This window comes from Bombina bombina, chromosome 1, assembly GCF_027579735.1.
Source record: "Bombina bombina isolate aBomBom1 chromosome 1, aBomBom1.pri, whole genome shotgun sequence".
NCBI lineage: Eukaryota > Metazoa > Chordata > Amphibia > Anura > Bombinatoridae > Bombina > Bombina bombina.
Genome location: NC_069499.1, coordinates 989,507,000 through 989,526,692, shown reverse-complemented (window position 1 = coordinate 989,526,692; position 19,693 = coordinate 989,507,000).

The following is a 19,693-nucleotide window of genomic DNA, read 5'->3' as shown; positions in this document are numbered from 1 at the left end:
GACACTAGGTGCAAAATATACTTCCTTTACCCATGTTGATTTAAGTTTTAAAGATTCTTCTGTAGATAGGTGGGTTTCTTGGATAAAACCTATATCAGTCTTAATTTTCCGAAGCTGAGTGAGGATTGCCTTCCTCTTTATAGGGGTGGATATGCCACCTACATTCCATGATACTATTTTACATTCATCCTTCCGTAGCGCCATTTATGAGTTAGGGAGGTAGTGGAGGAAAAAGGGGCAAAGAAGGAAGAAGGGGCAGAGAGGAGAGAGAGAAAAAAAAAAAAAAAATTTCCTTTTCCCTTCCCTTCCCCTCCTTAATAGATGCTTAATTCCACACTGGAGGGGGGGGGGGGGGATGTTAAAATCTTAAGACTCATATTAAAAAAAAAGAACACAATCTTCCTCAAAAACATTTGTCTATATGTTATACCAAATTGAAATATTCAGCCATGTTATCCCTGAACCAAGGGGTCCAATGTATTATAAAAGTTCTCAGCCAGATGGGCTTCTTCAAAGAAATGAGTAACCTCTCTAACTTTAACCTTTAATTTATAGGGATATATTATGGTTGCCTGGTATCCTTTTTGTATTAGCTTAGAGCAAACAGGGGCAAGGTCCCTTCTCTTTGCTGCGGTTTCCACAGAGAAATCCTGAAACAATAGAATTGTAGCATCTCCAACCTTAACCGGCTGCTGTTTTCGATAGTACTGAAATAAAGTAAGTTTATCTTGAAAATTTAATAGTCTGGCTATAACAGATCTGGGTCTAGTTCTACCTTTATCGCCTATACGAGGTGGGCCTAATCTATGCGCTCTCTCTACTGGGATGGGATAAAAGGTGGATGGCAGTTTTAAAATTGCGGGCAAGATTTCTGATACAAAATTGACAAGGTTTTCATACTGTTGTTCTTCCGGTAGACCCACAATTCTTACATTATTTCTTCTGGAGCGGTTTTCTAAGTCCTCTAATCTATTTTGAATTTTTTGTAAATTAGTATTTACAACTTCAAGATTTGAACTATGTGTTATTGTTAAGTCTTCCAGATCCGACACTCTTTGTTCGGCTTCTTGGAGCCTGCTAGAGAATTGGCGAACCTCCTGTGTCAAGGAGAGTAAGTCTTGCTTAATTTCAGCTCTAAGAGCTTCAAATTTAGGGGAGAGCGCTTCAGATATACTAGCAACCAAGCTATGGATATTAGTTATTTCTTGTACCGCTGATGTGTTTAACAGTGAAGGTTGTGCATCTGTTGCGGTCTCTTGGTTAGCCTTCAATTTCCTATCCCTCTGTCTTGCTGCCATGTTTGGAGAGGGATTCCTAGGTGAAGTGTGAAGGAATTTGTCCATGTGCCGAAAGAGGAAACAACCAAAAAGGGGAAGAGAAGAAGTGAATACCCCAAAATTGTGTTACGTGAGGTTAGTGCAAGGGTTTACAGTGGTTATAAGGTTAGATTTCGAGAGGGCAAAGCGAACTCGAATAGACAAGTGAGGGCAGATAAGTGCGCAGTGATGGTATCCAGTGAGGAATGAAGGGTAGAGAGAAAAAAAAAAAAAAAAAAAAAAGGGGGGGGAAATTTAAAAAGGGGGGGGGGAGGGGAAGAGGGAAGGGGTAAAGTGAGAATTAAACCAGTGCTAGTTTAGCGTGTGCATAAGTCCAAACATGGATGTAAGGGCCAGGGGATATTATAAATGAAAAAGAAAGGCACCACGTTAACTTTTACCAGCGGTATTAATAATGTGTCCCTTTAAGGATCACCCAATTTCCTGAGAAAGGATACAAGAAACATAGTCCGAACAAAAAAAAAGGAAAAAGGGGTGCCACCAAGGAGACTAGTATATTTAGCCTACTTGAGTTGCATTCAGCAAGGATCTGGTGTTATTCCATCAGATGGAAACTATATCTCTTACAGACACATAAATAATATACACTGACCTATCTGTATCTCATTTCAGCAGGTCCTTTTTATGTCTTATATTGTAGGTACAAATATAGCTTTAGTTAGAAAAACCTATACTACTTTAACACTTAAGTTGTTAAACACAGTTTAGCCAGAGCCTGAAATCAGGCCATGCTGCAGAGATAAATTGTATGACCATACTGGGCTGTTCAGTGATATTACTCAGCATCTAATACCATTAGAGTAATGAAAACAACAGTATAACAATGCCCCCCTCTTTCCCTTTAAAAAAAAAAGGAATAATTTGCGCAGTGTAAAAAAACAAGCACTAACATTTAGAAAGACAGGAATCAGCCCCAGAATTAATGATCTGAAATTATGTTTGTGGGGATTAGCATCCATCTACCAATAGACAGATATTTCAGGCAAATATGAATGTACTGTGCCAGATCAAAGTAAAGGTATTAAGGAGAACCAGTATTATAGACAATAGCGCAGTGTAAAAATCAAACATTAACAGTTGGAAGAACAATAATCAGCCCCAGGGTTAGTAATATGATAATATGTTTGTGGGGGTTAGCGCCCATCTACCAATAGATAAATATTTCAGGCAAATATAAATGTATTGTGCCAGATCAAAGTAGTGATAATAAGGAAGTCCAATATTATAGACAATATACAGTTATGTCCTCATATAGACTTATGTCCGTTTATTCCAGAGGGCCGTGTTAAGCAAAGTTCATTTAATGCTTTTTTAACAGTCTATGACCCCTATATATGCAAGAAAAGGGAGATGACATATAGTCAATTTTAACATTACCCGTTGTTGACTCCTGGCTTGTCTGCGGTAGGTGAGAGAGCCTTTCTACCGTGCGGCCCCCCTCACGCAGCACCGGTGGGAGGGGGATCGCTTGATCAATCTACACCCGGATCAAGAAATGATACCCAGTCCGTTCCAGGCCAGGCCGATACCAGGGAGCAAAGGAGCAGCTGATCCAGGAACAGGAGAGGCGAGAGAAACGATCCGCGTCCCTCACGCAGCACCGGTGGGAGGGAACACTCGGATGAGGAGCAGCCGTCTCCAGAGCCTCTCTATTACCTCTCTTCCGCAGGCAAGTGTAGCAGGGGACAACTTGGAACCTCTCCGTCAGGTAGGAAGCTTCAGTTATACAGCCAGGTGTCGGAAGCAGTAGGATCCAGACTAAGAGCAGGAGAGGTGAAGGTAAGAGTCCGTGCCCCTCACGCAGCACCGGTGGGAGGGGGCACTTAGAAGAAAGACAGCCGCTTCCAAAGCCTCTCTACCTCTTCCTTTCCTGCAGGTAACTGTAACCCGGATCGGCCTGGAGCCACTCTGTCCAGTACAAAAGCTATGGTTCTGTAGCCAGGTATAAAAAATATAAGCAGGGGGAGCCAGAGGGTTGCGGGTGTCATAAACCCGGTATCCCAGAGTAGAAATCAGTAATTAGCCGTTAATTTGGCCATATGTGAGATATCAGCCAGGTAAATCTCTCTTTGTTAAACTAAGCCATCCTCGACTCCTATTCAGGTGTGAGATCAGATTAACACAGACTAGGTGAGTTTTTCCCAATTTACCGCAAAAGTCTCTTTTCTGTAGTATTTAAATTTACAAATAATGTTCTCAAATAGCTGCAGCCTGCAGCTCAGTGCAATGTTATAGCACTGTGTGGTTCCAGAAGCGGTGGATTAACTTTATCAAGCTACCCAGGTCTGAGGGTTTTAGGCGCAAAAATTTCACCAGCAGCTTAGTGTGGAGGTAATGCTAAACAGGTGCTGCAGACGACCAAACACCTGAGCTCCTCCTCCGGAACCACCTTCAGAGAATACAAATCTAAGACTAGTTTTTAAACCACTTTGTGATACAACCTCTGTTACATTTGTTTATGCACTCTCACCGCTGTGTGATTTAGATACCTTTTTTTCACGTTGTTTTAATTTTTTCATTTTTTCACCACCGGATTTGAGACTTTTATTCTTACCCTTTTGGATTTTTATCACTTGGAACATTCACATGTTTGATTTGACACGCAACACCCATCTTCTCCACATTTAGGTTTATTATACCTTTGAGGAACTGTGCAGATCGGACTTTTCATTATAAGAAGTTTTCCACACCTGTTTTTCAAAGTTTTTAATTTTTAATTTTACATTTTTCTCACATTTTTCACCATTTTCACTTTACCCCGCCGTGGGTTCCAATACTTTCATTTGTCTGCAACCTATGTCATATATTGTTCACAACCAATGTTATTTTGAATGTATATTGTTCTTATTGTTTTTATCCTATTGTTTTTACTGTTTATTTTTAATTTTTACATGGATCCATGATTATTTAATAAATAATGTGTACATTGAAACGTTTATTTGATTTAAATTGTTCGTATTAAAGATCTCAGCTTTTAACTATAAGCATAACTGCCTTACTATCATCATTGCTCTCCCCTTTGCCTCTGTTAGATAGGCGCCTGGGGGACTCCACATCTGTTAACCTTATTATCTCCCTGGTGGTAACTAGGTGCCACCACCCTTAGGCTTATAGGGGCATACTTGGCGCGGGACCAATAGCTTTTTCCTTTTTTTAACTAACTATTATGCTGCGCCTCTCTCACTACTCTTACTAATCCTAAACTCACTGTAGTGTGCTGTGGCTCAACGAACCATCCAAACACACTGAAGAAAATGGCAACTGCGCATTGGTTTATATATGAATTTTGAATAGCATAATTACGTTGCGCATTTTTAGATGGAGTCGCGGGTAATTTTTACGAGTGTTAGCCAAATTTGCATAAAACTACACTTTATAGAGACTTTACGTGAACAAAATACTGGCGTAAGTACTTGCGACGACTAAAATGTGTATTTGCGCACTTTTCAGAACAACGCCAGTTTGTCCTACTTACGCCACTTTAGCATCTGATGGCGCCGTATATTGGATAGCCCGATGTGCGAGGTGAAATTACGGGCGGCGCGGGTTCCCTCGCTTGCGCCGAAAACTACGCTGTATATCGGAACGCGCCCCTGATCCACACTGTCGGATCAGGTCCACAAGACATTTCTTAAATATGCCTCAAAGACTGTAAAAGAATTCAAAAATGCCTGGGACATGCATAAGGCTATCCTAAGGAACCAGTAACATGCAATATGGGTAGACTTGATGGGCCTTTATGGTTCTTATCTAATGTCAAATTAGTGTTTCATGGTTGGAACTGCCAAATGCTGGTTTTAGATGCTGTTTTTTTTAGAAGAGGCTGCAAATGTTTTTTGTAACTATTAACGGCCTGCGTTCAATAAAACTTGTTTGTGAAACTAAAATAACACTGAAAATACTCAACACAATATCACAACTTGAACACAGCAAAATGTATAAAGATTTGGATCTGCTCCCTATCACAGCTATCAGTCGTGAGATCATCTTCATTATAATCGAATGGATCTGCATCTATCTTGCAAGGGATATAATACCCAAATGTTTTATTTCATGATTCAGATAGAGCACACACTTGTAAACAACTTTCTTATTTACTGCTGTTATTAAATATTTTTACTTCTCTTAGTATCTTTTTGTTGGAGAAACAGCAATGCACTACTGGATGCTAGGTGCATACATCTGGTGAGACAGACAGCAAATCTTTGCAGCTTTGTTGATGCAAGCGTATTAAGTCTTATTTTTGATACATTTCAAACTCGGATGTGTAATTGCTGCAGCGTGGTTCAGCAAATGTATTGAAACTGCTGATTTTCTAAATGTGGAAGCTTTGATAAATGGGGCCATTGAGTGAGCCAATGACAAGAGGCATATATGTGCAGTCATCATTAAGCAGCTTGCTCCCAGTAGTGCTTTGTGGCTCCTGAGCCTAGCTGTGCATGCTTTTCAATAAAGGATACAAAAAGAACAAAGCACAATTGATACTAGAAGTAATTAGACATTTGTGTAAATTCAAATGCTCTGTCTGAATCATGAAATCTTCAATTTACTGTTCGTTAACTTCTTTAACTTATTGATACTTAGGAGTTCCACTGTAATAGATACCAGAATTACAAATGCTATAAAACCTGGTTTGCAAGTATAGCTCCTCTTCCTAAGCATTGCATTTGTAATTATTGCTTTTCCGCATAGCTAGCAGTTATCTTTTGCTGTGCAAGATATCATGTATTGGCACAATTAAAGGGATATTAAGCAATAGATAAATGTTATATCATATTATTGAGGTTATTCACCGCCTCCCTCCATGTTGAAATCTATCTTTTACTCTTTTACTGCATTCTAATGCTGACGTGTTTGCACATGTGCAGTAACTCTCCTTCATATACCTGTATTTTAACATAGGTTCTATAATAGAAGCCACTATGAATAGAGGGAGGTGCATGAAATGTGATGTTTGGTGTCCCTTTAACACAACTATATATGTGAATGGCAGGAACACTCACTAACGAAAAGCTAGAAAAGATGTAAAATAGGCATCAATTTCGAACATGATCTTATCTGAAAATTGATGCTCCTCTGCAGCTTATTAAGTGCTGATGAATCCAACCCAATAACTCTAAGATGATCTACAAGTAACCATGGGACTTGTGCTGCAGTGAATGATTTGGTTTATCTGAAACTTTCTTAACGAATATTCTGAAAAATTGGCTTTTCAGAATATTTGTCTGCTGCCCTATTCTCTATTCGTTTTGCTTTAAACAAAACAGATACTGAATATTCATGGAACATTTACATTCATTTTCATAAAGAAATGTATTTTTTTTTGCTGAAGGTGAAAAGGTATTATATCTATATATATATAAATGTCTTAATATGTTTATGGGTGTATATATATATATATATGTATATACAGTATATATATATATATATATATATATATACAGTATATATATATATATATGTGTGTGTATATATGTATATACATGTGTATTTATGTATTTATATAAATACATATATGAACATGTATATAAATATATAGACATATATATGTACTTTGGAGTCCTTTCGACTCATATAACTTAAAACATAAAAAATTATTTTTATTCAATTTTTTTATTTTATGCTGTGTTTTACAGTGTATTTACTGTAAATATTTTACATCCCAATGTTCTTGACATAGTAGAAAGTTCTTAGTATTTTTAAATATATATTCCTACATATATGTATATATCTATACCTGTATATATTCAGATAGATATATAGGAATAGATATATTTTCTTTTAGAAAAAATAATTATATATATATATATATATATATATATATATTTAAAAATAAAAAGAACATTTTAATTGTAATATAAAAATGTGCATAACTACCTTCAGGTTTAGCATTGTAAATCTAACTCAGTGTCGGGGTATTGCGCAAAGCGTTAAGTGTTAGTTTTTTTTTTTTTTTTAAAGCGTGCTCTATTAAAATCTATGGGGAGAAAAAGTTAGTATGGTCGCAATATCCAAAGTCCTGAAGTTAGTGCACATCGAGTTTGCTTGCACACAAACAATTTACTTTCAACTTGTAATATGCACAATAACCCATGTGCATTAAAAGTTTACTTCCAGTGGGGTTCGTGCATGTGCATAAGCACTAAATAGCGTGCCATTTGTAATCTGGCCCTATGTAATCCCCTCCCCATCAATAAAAAAAACAAATCCTGATCTCATTTAGTTACATTAAAAATAAAAATATGTAAATAAATATATAAATCCCTTACTCATCCATCATATATGCTTTTCATGTAATTATATATAAACTAAATATTTGCTAACGTTGCAATATAACCCAGTGTGCATATGTGATAGACAAACACCCAATGTGATTAAATTGAATTAAAAGTTGTTTCTTTAGACAATAATGCGTAGATTCTATAATTGAGATTCCTGCATTAATGCTCCCTCTGCCCATGAGACCCATCTGTGTGCAGGTAGGACAGGTATGTCTGAGCATCTCACACTTTTCCATTCTCTCTCTTCTCCAGGGTACCATATTGTCACATTACATGTTTTGTAGCTTTTTGCTGCTCTCTCCTGAGGCAATTAGAATGATTAAGTGCAGATTTCTGTACGGTACATGGATAAACAACACTGCATGGCTGCAATAAACAGACGCACACCAACAATTACAGCATAAAACAGCTTTTTATCTTCATCATACCTTCACATATATATAAATATATATATATATATATATATATATATTGTATATATATATATATTTATTTTTTCTGTTTCTCTATTTTTTCTTTCTCTTTATGATATGTCTCTCTTTTTTCGAACAAATTCCTTGACTTTTTTCCAATAACTATTTACTTGTCATTATCTCACTTGTCTCCTTCAGTCTCCCATGGTCTCTCTCCCCTAGTTCCTTTGTCCAGTTACATTTCCCCTATAGCTGTGGAGTTATTTTACTCTTGGATTATCACCTGGACAGTGTAAAATTATCAAATTTCTAAGCTATTATACACTGCTAAAGATTGAATTCATGCACATTGAGATTTCTCCCTTTAAAGGGACAGTCAACACCAAAATTGTTATTGTTTAAAAAGATAATGCCTTTACTGCCTATTCACCAGCTTTGCACAACCAACATTGTTAGATTAATATACTTTATAATTTTTAAAACTCTAAATTTCTGCCTGTTACTAAGCCACTACAGACAGCCTTTTTATCACATGCTTTTTTATTTGCTTTTCACAACAGGAGACGGCTAGTTAATGTGGGCCATATAAATAACATTGTGCTCACTCCTGTGAAGTTGTGCACACTGCACAACACAGCACTAATTGGCTAAAATGCAAGTAAATAGATAATAAATCAAAAGGAGTGTGATAATGGGGCTGTCAGAAGAGACTTAGATACAAGGTAATCACAGGTAGAAATCAGAGGTAAAAAGTATATTGATAAAACCATGTTGACTGTGCAAAACTGGGGAATGGGTAATAAAGAGATTATCTATCTTTTTAACAATACAAATTTTGGAGTTGACTGTCCCTTTAATGGTGTGAATCCCCTCTTTCACATTAGGGGGCCAAATTGTCAAGCCCCGAATTGAGCTTGATGCCCCTTTTTCCGCACAAGCCTTCAGGCTCGCCAGAAAAAAAAAGTTATGAAGCAGCAGTCTAAAGACCACTGCTCCATAACTGGTCCACCTGCTCTGAGACTGCGGACATCAATCCGTCTGATCCTATATGTTCGGGCTGATTGACACCCCCTGCTAGCGGCGAATCTGCAGGGGGCGGCATTGCACAAGCAGTTCACAAGATTGAGATTACTGCTTGTGAAATGATACGCTGTCGGCGTTCATTGATGTGCGGCGGACATGATATGCTACATCGTATCATGTCCGCTCACACTTTCATAAATCGGCCCCTATGTGTCATTTCAACCTTAGATATCATGGGGCCTATCTATCAAGCTCCGAATGGAGCTTGATGCCCCGTGTTTCTGGCGAGCCTGCAGGCTCGCCAGAAACAGCAGTTATGAAGCAGCGGTCACAAAGACCTCTGCTCCATAACCTCAACCCGATCGAGTACGATCGGGTTGATTGACACCCCCCTGCTGGCAGCTGATTGGCCGCGAGTCTGCAGGGGGCGGCGTTGCACCAGCAGTTCTTGTGAGCTGCTGGTGCAATGCTGAATACGGAGAGCGTATTGCTCTCCGTATTCAGCAAGGTCTGGCGGACCTGATCCGCACTGTCGGATCAGGTCCGCCAGACTTTGGTAAATAGAGGCCCATATGTAAAAACTGCAAAAAAGAGGAAGCTCCCTAAAAACATAATTTATGCTTACCTGATAAATTCCTTTCTCCTGTAGTGTAGTCAGTCCACGGGTCATCCATTACTTATGGAATATATCTCTTCCTAACAGGAAACTGCAAGAGAATTACCCAGCAGAGCTGCTATATAGCTCCTCCCCTCACATATCATACTCAGTCATTTGACCAAAGCAGACGAGAAAGGAGGAACCATAGGGTACAGTGGTGACTGGAGTTTAATTAAAATTTAGACCTGCCGTAAAAACAGGGCGGGCCGTGGACTGGCTACACTACAGGAGAAAGGAATTTATCAGGTAAGCATAAATTATGTTTTCTCCTGTTAAGTGTAGTCAGTCAACGGGTCATCCATTACTTATGGAATACCAATACCAAAGCTAAAGTACACGGATGAAGGGAGGGACAAGGCAGGAACATTAAACAGAAGGAACCACTGCCTGAAGTACCTTTCTCCCAAAAATAGCCTCCGACGAAGCAAAAGTGTCAAATTTGTAAAATTTTGAAAAAGTGTGAAGCGAAGACCAAGTCGCAGCCTTGCAAATCTGTTCAACAGAGGCCTCATTTTTAAAGGCCCAGGTGGAAGCCACAGCTCTAGTAGAATGAGCTGTAATCCTTTCAGGAGGCTGCTGTCCAGCAGTCTCATAGGCTAAGCGTATTATGCTACGAAGCCAAAAAGAGAGAGAGGTAGCCGAAGCCTTTTGACCTCTCCTCTGTCCAGAGTAAACGACAAACAGGGAAGAAGTTTGACGAAAATCCTTAGTTGCCTGCAAATAGAATTTCAGGGCACGGACTACGTCCAGATTATGCAAAAGTCGTTCCTTCTTTGAAGAAGGGTTAGGACACAGAGATGGAACAACAATCTCTTGATTGATATTCCTGTTAGTAACTACCTTAGGTAAGAACCCAGGTTTAGTACGCAGGACTACCTTGTCTGAATGAAAAATCAGATAAGGAGAATCACAATGTAAGGCAGATAACTCAGAGACTCTTCGAGCCGAGGAAATAGCCATCAAAAACAGAACTTTCCAAGATAACAGCTTGATATCAATGGAATGAAGGGGTTCAAATGGAACGCCTTGAAGAACATTAAGAACTAAGTTTAAGCTCCACGGCGGAGCAACAGACTTAAACACAGGCTTAATCCTAGTTAAAGCCTGACAGAAAGCCTGAACGTCTGGAACTTCAGCCAGACATTTGTGTAGAAGAATAGACAGAGCAGAAATCTGTCCCTTTAACGAACTAGTAGATAAGCCCTTTTCTAAACCCTCTTGTAGGAAGGACAATATCCTAGGAATCCTAACCTTACTCCATGAGTAACTCTTGGATTCGCACCAATGTAAATATTTACGCCATATCTTATGGTAAATTTTTCTGGTAACAGGCTTCCTAGCTTGTATTAAGGTATCAATAACCGACTCCGAGAAGCCACGCTTTGATAGAATCAAGCGTTCAATCTCCATGCAGTCAGCCTCAGAGAAATTAGATTTGGATGTTTGAAAGGACCCTGAATTAGAAGGTCCTGTCTCAGAGGCAGAGACCACGGTGGACAGGACGACATGTCCACTAGGTCTGCATACCAGGTCCTGCGGGGCCACGCAGGCGCTATCAGAATCACTGAAGCTCTCTCCTGTTTGATCTTGGCAATCAAACGAGGAAGCATCGGGAATGGTGGAAACACATAAGCCATGTTGAAGACCCAAGGGGCTGTCAGAGCATCTATCAGCACCGCTCCCGGGTCCCTGGACCTGGATCCGTAACAAGGAAGCTTGGTGTTCTGACGAGACGCCATGAGATCCAGATCTGGTTTGCCCCAACGACGAATCAGTTGAGCAAAGACCTCCGGATGAAGCTCCCACTCCCCCGGATGAAAAGTCTGGCGACTTAGAAAATCCGCCTCCCAGTTCTCCACGCCTGGGATGTAGATCGCTGACAGGTGGCAAGAGTGAGACTCTGCCCAGCGAATTATCTTTGAGACTTCCAACATCGCTAGGGAACTTCTGGTTCCCCCTTGATGGTTGATGTAAGCCACAGTCGTGATGTTGTCCGACTGAAATCTGATGAACCTCAGAGTTGCTAACTGAGGCCAAGCTAGGAGAGCATTGAATATTCCTCTTAACTCCAGAATATTTATTGGGAGGAGTTTCTCCTCCTGAGTCCATAATCCCTGAGCTTTCAGGGAATTCCAGACTGCTCCCCAGCCTAGAAGGCTGGCGTCTGTTGTTACAATCGTCCAATCTGGCCTGCGAAAGGTCATCCCCTTGGACAGATGTGGCCGAGAAAGCCACCATAGAAGAGAATCTCTGGTCTCTTGATCCAGATTTAGTAGGGGGGACAAATCTGAGTAATCCCCGTTCCACTGACTTAGCATGCACAATTGCAGCGGTCTGAGATGCAGGCGCGCAAATGGTACTATGTCCATTGCCGCTACCATTAAGCCGATTACTTCCATGCACTGAGCTACTGACGGGTGTGGAATGGAGTGAAGGACACGGCAAGCATTTAGAAGTTTTAATAACCTGGCCTCTGTCAGGTAAATTTTCATCTCTACAGAATCTATAAGAGTCCCTAGAAAGGGAACTCTTGTAAGTGGTAATAGAGAACTCTTTTCCACGTTCACCTTCCACCCATGCGACCTCAGAAATGCCAGAACTATCTCTGTATGAGACTTGGCAGTTTGAAAACTTGACGCTTGTATCAGAATGTCTTCTAGGTACGGAGTCACCGCTATGCCTCGCGGTCTTAGTACCGCCAGAAGTGATCCTAGAATTTTTGTAAAGATTCTTGGAGCCGTAGCTAATCCGAAGGGAAGAGCTACAAACTGGTAATGCCTGTCTAGGAAGGCAAATCTCAGATACCGGTAATGGTCCTTGTGAATCGGTATGTGAAGGTAGGCATCCTTTAGATCCACTGTGGTCATGTACTGACCCTCTTGGATCATGGGAAGGATGGTTCGAATAGTTTCCATTTTGAATGATGGAACTCTTAGAAATTTGTTTAGGATTTTTAAGTCCAAGATTGGCCTGAAGGTTCCCTCTTTCTTGGGAACCACAAATAGGTTTGAATAGAATCCCTGCCCGTGTTCCATCCGCGGAACTGGGTGGATTACCCCCATTAGTAAGAGGTCTTGTAAACAGCGTAGAAATGCCTCTTTCTTTATTTGGTTTGCTGATAACCTTGAAAGATGAAATCTCCCCCGTGGAGGAGAAGTTTTGAAGTCCAGGAGATATCCCTGAGATATGATCTCCAACGCCCAGGGATCCTGGACATCTCTTGCCCAAGCCTGGGTGAAGAGAGAAAGTCTGCCCCCCACTAGATCCGTTTCCGGATAGGGGGCCCTCTCTTCATGCTGTTTTGGGGGCAGCAGCAGGTTTCTTGGCCTGCTTGCCCCTGTTCCAGGACTGGTTAACTTTCCAGCCCTGTCTGTAACGAGCAACAGCTCCTTCCTGTTTTGGAGCGGAGGAAGTTGATGCTGCTCCTGCCTTGAAGTTACGAAAGGCATGAAAATTAGACTGTTTGGCCTTTGATTTGGCCCTGTCCTGAGGTAGAGCATGGCCCTTACCTCCCGTAATGTCAGCAATAATTTCTTTCAAGCCGGGCCCGAATAAGGTCTGCCCTTTGAAAGGAATATTAAGCAATTTAGATTTAGAAGTCACGTCAGCTGACCAGGATTTAAGCCATAGCGCTCTGCGCGCTTGGATGGCGAATCCGGAGTTCTTAGCCGTAAGTTTGGTTAAATGCACAACGGCATCAGAAACAAATGCGTTAGCTAGCTTAAGTGTCTTAAGCTTGTTGATTATTTCATCCAATGGAGCTGAGCGAATGGCCTCTTCTAGAGACTCAAATCAGAATGCTGCCGCAGCAGTGACAGGCGCAATGCATGCGAGGGGCTGTAAAATAAAACCTTGTTGAACAAACATTTTCTTAAGGTAACCCACTAATTTTTTATCCATTGGATCTGAAAAGGCACAACTATCCTCCACCGGGATAGTGGTACGCTTAGCTAAAGTAGAAACTGCTCCCTCCACCTTAGGGACCGTCTGCCATAAGTCTCGTGTGGTGGCGTCAATAGGAAACATTTTCCTAAATATGGGAGGAGGGGTAAAAGGCACACCCGGTCTATCCCACTCCTTGCTAATAATCTCTGTAAGCCTTTTTGGTATAGGAAATACGTCAGTACACACCGGTACCGCATAGTATCTATCCAACCTACATAATTTCTCTGGAATTGCAACCGTGTTACAATCATTCAGAGCCGCTAATACCTCCCCTTGCAATGTGCGGAGGTTCTCTAGCTTAAATTTAAAATTGGAAATCTCTGAATCCAGTCTCCCTGGATCAGATCCGTCACCCACAGAATGAAGCTCTCCGTCCTCACGTTCTGCAAACTGTGACGCAGTATCTGACATGGCTCTCATCTCATCCGCGTGCTCTATCCTTAACCCAGAGCTATCGCGCTTGCCTCTTAATTCTGGCAACTTAGATAATACTTCTGTCATAACAGTAGCCATGTCTTGCAAAGTGATTTGTAAGGGCCTCCCTGATGTACTTGGCGCCACAAAATCACGCACCTCCTGAGCGGGAGGTGAAGGTACTGACACGTGAGGAGAGTTAGTCGGCATAACTTCCCCCTCGTCGTCTGGTGATAATTTCTTTACATGTAAAGATTGACTTTTATTTAGAGTAGCATCAATGCAATTAGTACACGAATTTCTATTGGGCTCCACATTGGCCTTTAAACATAGTGAACAAAGAGATTCATCTGAGTCAGACATGTTTAAACAAACTAGCAATGAGACTAGCAAACTTGGAAATACTTTTCAAAATTAATTTACAAGCAATATAAAAAACGTTACTGTGCCTTTAAGAAGCACAGAAAAACTGACACAGTTGAAATAACAATGACCAAAATAGTTATAGCAACCAAATTTTCACAGTAAATGTATTAAGTTAGCAAAGGATTGCACCCACCAGCAAATGGATGATTAACCCCTTAGTACCCAAAAATGGATAACAATTATATAATTAACGTTTTTCTCACAGTCAAATACACTGTCACAGGACTGCTGTGCCTGATTACCTCCCTCAAAATGGATTTTGAAGACCCCTGAGCTCTCTAGAGACGATCTGGATCATGGAGGATGAAGTAGAGAGATTGTGACTGAATTTTTACTGCGCAAAAAAGCGCTAAAATAGGCCCCTCCCACTCATATTACAACAGTGGGGAAGCTCAGAAACTGTTTCTATGCAGAAAACAAAAATGGCCATGTGGTAAAAATCATGCCCTAATAAGTTTTATCACCAAGTACCTCACAAAAACGATTAACAAGCCAGTAAACGTTTTTGAAAGTTATGTATTATTATTAATAAGCCTGCTACCAGTCGTTTTTACTGCAGTTAAGGCTCATACATTATTTCAGTATTAACAGTATTTTCAGAGTCAATTCCATTCCTTAGAAAAATACATTCAGTGTACACACACACACACACATCAGCCTGATACCAGTCACTATCACTGCATTTAAGGCTGAACTTACTTTACAATGGTATCAGCAGTATTTTCTCAGTCAATTCCATTCCTCAGAAAATAAATTACTGCACATACCTCATTTGTTGCAGGGGAGCCCTGCATGCTATTCCCCTTCTCTGAAGTTACCTCACTCCTCAGATGAGAAACAGCCAGTGGATCTTAGTTACGTCTGCTAAGACCATAGAAAAAAACCCAGGCAGATTCTTCTTCTAATGCTGCCTGAGAATAAACAGCACACTCTGGTGCCATTTAAAAATAACAAACTTTTGATTGTAGAAATAAACTAAGTTAAAAAACACCACAGATCTCTCACAGCTTCCTTTTTTAGTTAGGCTGCAAGAGAATGACTGAGTATGATATGTGAGGGGAGGAGCTATATAGCAGCTCTGCTGGGTAATTCTCTTGCAGTTTCCTGTTAGGAAGAGATATATTCCATAAGTAATGGATGACCCGTGGACTGACTAAACTTAACAGGAGAAACTATGTTTTTTTCTCTGCAAATTTTCTCTGTATGATACACCTAATTCAAAATCTAACAAAATCCTCTTTCAAATGAGGTATAACATTGTTCCTCTAGCTATCACATGGTTGATGAATTATGATTACTATCGTACCCAGTAGGCAATATACTCATAAATAAATAATAGATAATGGTCAAGAAGACCAAACATCTATTTTCTTTATAACGAAAGCAAACACACAGTTGAGAACTCACATTCTAAAGAACCAATACTCTTTCCTGCAAATGATGGGTCTCATGACTCTTCAGATATTAAATAATTATTGTAAAATGGTCATTGCTTTTCATGCTAGATACTTGCTTTATAGTAAAAATGGAGTGGGTGTTAAACTGGTCGCCACACTAAGCCTTCTAATAGCGTGACTGGAGCTCAGTGAAGAAGAGGAGGAAGTTAACATCTATCCAGCGCACTAAAGGTAAGTATAACGCCACAGGTGAAATTTTTTACCTGTAGCTTTGGAACATTTATATTAGTTTAGAAAATGTTCTACAAATATTCAGTATTGGTATTGTTTAAAACAAGACAAATACCGAATAGTACAGCCAAGGAATATTCTGGGAAAGGAATTTACCCAAATATTCGTTATGAAAGATTTTTTGGCGATGCACATCTCTATTATATATAGAATTGACAGGAAGTGAATGTGTTTTCAAGAGAAAGATTTATAAAGAGACTGGTTTGTTTATATAAAGTAAGCAGCATCTGGATTTGGCTTTGACTCACACCAGCTAATGTATTTATGTCCTGTCCCTCACTCCTTTTCATACTCCCTTCCTCTGTACCTCTCTCCCTTTCTGCTTTCCTTATCTGCCCTCCTCCTCCTTCCCCCACAATGTTACATGCACATTTTTATAGTCATATGAAAACAGCTGAGACCTGGGGATGTTGTTTGTTTTTTCCCCCAGAAATTAATCTAAACATAAATTAACTGGTAGAAAAGCAAACCGTGCAAGATAATCTCATTATGTATCCCACATCTTCATCAGCATGTATCATGCCTCATTTATATCATGTCACCTTCCCAATAGATTCTGCCTTATGAATTGACCACTATGTCTGCAGACTGTCCTTTCACCTTTTGTCTCAAGCTTTACACTGATTCTCATACATTAAAAAACCAGATCCTCAGTATTTCTGCATCATTGTATATAAATTATTGGTTGTTGTTTGTTTCAATATGTCTAATATTACGGATTTTCTGCTAATACAGAGTTGCAAGACATGACTGAAATCTGTAATTAAAGAGTTAGACAAACTGGGGATACTAAATGAATGGGAAAACCTCAAAACATATACAGTATATGCACCCACCACATATATTATCGCGCTACAAACCCACACCCTTCAGTGGATTCCACCTTGGTGGTTTCTTTATTGTTAATTTTTTTACACATTTGTGTAACACTGGTGCACACCACACTTTGGAACTATCACCTTTGGGATACAGCTAAGGTTGCTACTTCAGCTATGTTTTCCAGGATACTTATGAGTTACACATGCTGCAGGGTGTGCAGGGAGGAACATGTATTGTGTTTCTTGACAGCACTATTCATATTCCTCCCTGCACACCCTGCAGCATGTGTAACTTATAAGTGTTCTGTATTTTAAGGGATGGGTGGCAACCCTAGATACAGCACTTCTCACTTAAAGGGACAGTCTACACCAGAATTTTTATTGTTTAAAAAGATAGATAATCACTTTATTACCCATTCCCCAGTTTTGCATAACCAACACAGTTATATTAAAGTGCCAGTAAACCCACAAAATAATGTTATATAATTCTGCACATAGTGCAGAATTATATAACATCAGCTTAGCGCAAACTTTGTACCTTAAAAGATTAAAGTGAAAAAATGCTACGAAATTTACTTTCACAGTACGCCGCTCCTGACTCTACTGAGCGGGTCTGTTTGTTTCCCCTAAGCTCTATTCACAGACAGCCCGATTGCGCCATTAAACTCAATGTAACTCGCACCCGCTCTGGTCTGGTAGCAGGAGCCAGTTACATTGAGTTTAATGGAGTGATCGGGCTGGCTGTTAATAGACTCCTAAATAACTCCACGGGACTGAGCACAATGTTATCTATATGGCACACACAAACTAGTACTGACTAACTGACATTTTGAGCTTTTCAAAAATACCACCAAGAGAACAAAGCAAATTTAATGATAAAAGTCATTTGGAAAGTTGTTTAGAATTGCATGCCCTATCTGAATCATGAAAGTTTAATTTTGACTAGACTGTCCCTTTAACATGGAGGAGGAAACGACAACTGAAACAGAACCTGCTCTGGAAACTCAAGGTCAGGAGGTGATTACAAAAACCTTCACATACACAGCTGAGGATGCCCTAAGGATCCTGGTGGATGCCACAGAGGAAGAAGAACAGCATACGGGTGAGTCCCCACAAACTTTGTATAACCACATTATTAAAATTAAAAAAAGAGAGACTGATCTAGAGCTACACACGATTTATTTGTCCAAATACTACCGTAAAAAACATATCCCTAGGGGCTTCAGGATAAAGACTATGTCCACAATAGGCAGAAATAACACAACATTCTGCCAAAGATGGTGCCAAATACTGAACAAGTGTTCTTTGGACCTAGTTTTACTTGTAATTGAAGAATGTACCACTCTGCTCACTACTGTAAGAGAGGAAATAAATTACTTTAACACACATAAGGTGATAATTCTCAATAAAGATCACAATCCCAAGTGGATAGAGAAACTCACCAAACAGGTTATTGACTATAAGAGGGAGCTGGTAGCATTTAAGAACCAGAAAATCACAACAGTAGAAGCTGATTACAAAGATAAAAGGGTGTTTAGTTGGACACAGGGCAACACATACAGGAAGCCATAGAGACAGAGGCAAACTCGCCAGTACAGATCAAGATTTTTAAATACTGTGGATAGTAGCTCTGGATCAGACACAGATATAGGATCTTACCCCTCCACCCAGGACAACCAGGGCTCAGCACACTCCAGCACCTCTTTTTTTAGGGGGGATGACAAGATCAGGAGGAAACATAAGAAGCCGCGGCCGCTCCTGAGTAGGTGGAACTATTGCGGGAGGCAAGCCCCCACTCCCACCCAGGTAGCAGGAACGGACATAGTAATCAACATCAGTGATAGACAATTAACTGATGTTGAAAGAGGATTTCTCAACAAGGGACTAACCTTTATTCCCTCTTTTAAGAGTCATTCGTTTGACACCTATTTGGACATTCAGAAATTTCAAAGGAACCTCAAACTGAAGGAGCATTTTGGGGATAACGTGAACACCCAGGATATCAAGTTCTTTAAACCAAAGTGCAAGTTTGAACCCCTTAATGCCAGTGCAAGCATCATGACCTACACAGGACTCATAGCTGCTGACTCAAAACAAAAACAACAGGACTCTCGGAGGCCGTATCTTACCCCCACTAAGAGACAAGCTCTGAAAGCTCTTGCCACAGACCATAACAATCGTGGTTATAAACTACAAGCACTACAATGACGAGATCCATACACAACTTGGCGACCAGAAGGTATACCGACAACTGCCCCAGAACCCCACTTGGATCTTTAAAGAAAGAATAGATGAAACCTTGATTGAGGACTTCATAATGGGGTGGGTAACGAAGGATTAACTATTATTCCTACATGTTAAAAACCCCATTCACCCGATACTATATACGCTCCCCAAAATACATAAATATCTAAAATGTCCCCCTGGGAGACCCATTGTATCAGCTCAGGGCACACTCTTACAGCCTCTGGCACAATACATGGATGCACAATTACAACCGCTGGTGATAGGATTGAAATCATACTTGAAGGACTCAGGTGAGCTCATTAAAGAACTTAAAACCATTGAGGACATTGAAGAATCTGACTTGCTAGTCACAATGGACGTTAATATCTTATACACTGTAATACCGCATGTGGATGGATTACATACTATACAGGCTGTCCTGCATCGATATCCATACATTGACC